General features: G+C 44.7%; 1 protein-coding gene across 1 annotated transcript in view; it reads right to left on the bottom strand.

Annotated features, from left to right (window-relative positions):
- LOC114556323 (G protein-coupled receptor kinase 5) overlaps positions 1–2,500 on the bottom strand; it is a 26,255-nt gene that overhangs the window by 15,449 nt on the left and 8,306 nt on the right.

Below are 2,500 nucleotides of genomic sequence, written 5' to 3'. Positions count from 1 at the left end.
GCGACAAGAAAGGCGACAAGAAAGGCGACAAGAAAGGCGACGAAAACACTGAAAAAGGTGACAAGAAAGGTGACAAGAAAGGCGACAACAAAGGTGACAAAAAAGGCGACAAGAAAGGCGACAACAAAGGCGACAACAAAGGCGACAAGAAAGGTGACAAGAAAGGTGACAAGAAAGGTGACAAGAAAGGCGACAAGAAAGGTGACAAGAAAGGTGACAAGAAAGGCGACAAGAAAGGCGACAAGAAAGGCGACAAGAAAGGCGACAAGAAAGGCGACAAGAAAGGCGACAAGAAAGGCGACAAGAAAGGCGACAAGAAAGGCGACAAGAAAGGTGACAAGAAAGGCGATGAAAACACTGAAAAAGGCGACAAGAAAGGCGACAAGAAAGGCGATGAAAACACTGAAAAAGGTGACAAGAAAGGCGACAAGAAAGGCGACAAGAAAGGTGACAAGAAAGGTGACAAGAAAGGCGATGAAAACACTGAAAAAGGCGACAAGAAAGGTGACAAGAAAGGCGACAAGAAAGGCGACAAGAAAGGTGACAAGAAAGGTGACAAGAAAGGCGACAACAAAGGTGACAAAAAAGGCGACAACAAAGGTGACAAGAAAGGCGACAAGAAAGGCGACAAGAAAGGTGACAAGAAAGGTGACAAGAAAGGTGACAAGAAAGGCGACAAGAAAGGCGACAAGAAAGGCGACAAGAAAGGCGACAAGAAAGGCGACAAGAAAGGTGACAAGAAAGGCGACAAGAAAGGTGACAAGAAAGGTGACAAGAAAGGTGACAAGAAAGGCGATGAAAACACTGAAAAAGGCGACAAGAAAGGTGACAAGAAAGGCGACAAGAAAGGCGACAAGAAAGGCGACAAGAAAGGTGACGACAAGAAAGGTGACAAGAAAGGTGACATAAAGGCTGAAAAAGGTGACAAGAAAGGCGGCAAGAAAGGCGACAAGAAAGGCGACAAGAAAGGCGACAAGAAAGGCGACAACTAGAAAGGTGACAAGAAAGGCGACAAGAAAGGCGACAAGAAAGGCGACAAGAAAGGCGACAACTAGAAAGGTGACAAGAAAGGCGACAAGAAAGGCGACATAAAGGCTGAAAAAGGTGACAAGAAAGGTGACAACTAGAAAGGTGACAAGAAAGGCGACAACAAAGGCGATGAAAACACTGAAAAAGGTGACAAGAAAGGTGACAAGAAAGGTGACAAGAAAGGCGACAAGAAAGGCGACAACTAGAAAGGTGACAAGAAAGGTGACAACTAGAAAGGTGACAAGAAAGGCGACAAGAAAGGCGACATAAAGGCTGAAAAAGGTGACAAGAAAGGTGACAACAAAGGCGATGTAAACACTGAAAAAGGTGACAAGAGAGGCGACAAGAAAGGCGACAAGAAAGGTGACAAGAAAGGTGACAAGAAAGGCGACAAGAAAGGCGACAAGAAAGGCGACAAGAAAGGTGACAAGAAAGGTGACAAGAAAGGTGACAAGAAAGGTGACAAGAAAGGCGATGAAAACACTGAAAAAGGTGACAAGAAAGGTGACAACTAGAAAGGTGACAAGAAAGGCGACAAGACAGGCGACATAAAGGCTGAAAAAGGTGACAAGAAAGGTGACAACTAGAAAGGTGACAAGAAAGGCGACAAGAAAGGCGATGAAAACACTGAAAAAGGTGACAAGAAAGGTGACAAGAAAGGTGACAAGAAAGGCGACAAGAAAGGCGACAACTAGAAAGGTGACAAGAAAGGTGACAACTAGAAAGGTGACAAGAAAGGTGACAAGAAAGGCGACAAGAAAGGCGACATAAAGGCTGAAAAAGGTGACAAGAAAGGTGACAACAAAGGCGATGAAAACACTGAAAAAGGTGACAAGAGAGGCGACAAGAAAGGCGACAAGAAAGGTGACAAGAAAGGTGACAAGAAAGGTGACAAGAAAGGCGACAAGAAAGGCGACAAGAAAGGCGACAAGAAAGGTGACAAGAAAGGTGACAAGAAAGGTGACAAGAAAGGCGATGAAAACACTGAAAAAGGTGACAAGAAAGGTGACAAGAAAGGCGACAAGAAAGGCGACAAGAAAGGTGACAAGAAAGGCGACAAGAAAGGTGACATAAAGGCTGAAAAAGGTGACATAAAGGCTGAAAAAGGTGACAAGAAAGGTGACAAGAAAGGTGACAAGAAAGGTGACAAGAAAGGCGATGAAAACACTGAAAAAGGTGACAAGAAAGGTGACAAGAAAGGCGACAAGAAAGGCGACAAGAAAGGTGACAAGAAAGGCGACAAGAAAGGCGACAAGAAAGGCGACAAGAAAGGCGACAAGAAAGGCGACAAGAAAGGCGACAAGAAAGGCGACAAGAAAGGCGACAAGAAAGGCGATGAAAACACTGAAAAAGGTGACAAGAAAGGCGACAAGAAAGGCGATGAAAACACTGAAAAAGGTGACAAGAAAGGCGACAAGAAAGGTGACAAGAAAGGCGACAAGAAAGGCGACAAGAAAGGCGACAAGAAAGG

The sequence above is a fragment of the Perca flavescens genome, chromosome 5 (assembly GCF_004354835.1).
Source record: "Perca flavescens isolate YP-PL-M2 chromosome 5, PFLA_1.0, whole genome shotgun sequence".
NCBI lineage: Eukaryota > Metazoa > Chordata > Actinopteri > Perciformes > Percidae > Perca > Perca flavescens.
This window is presented reverse-complemented; position numbering and strand designations above follow the sequence as displayed.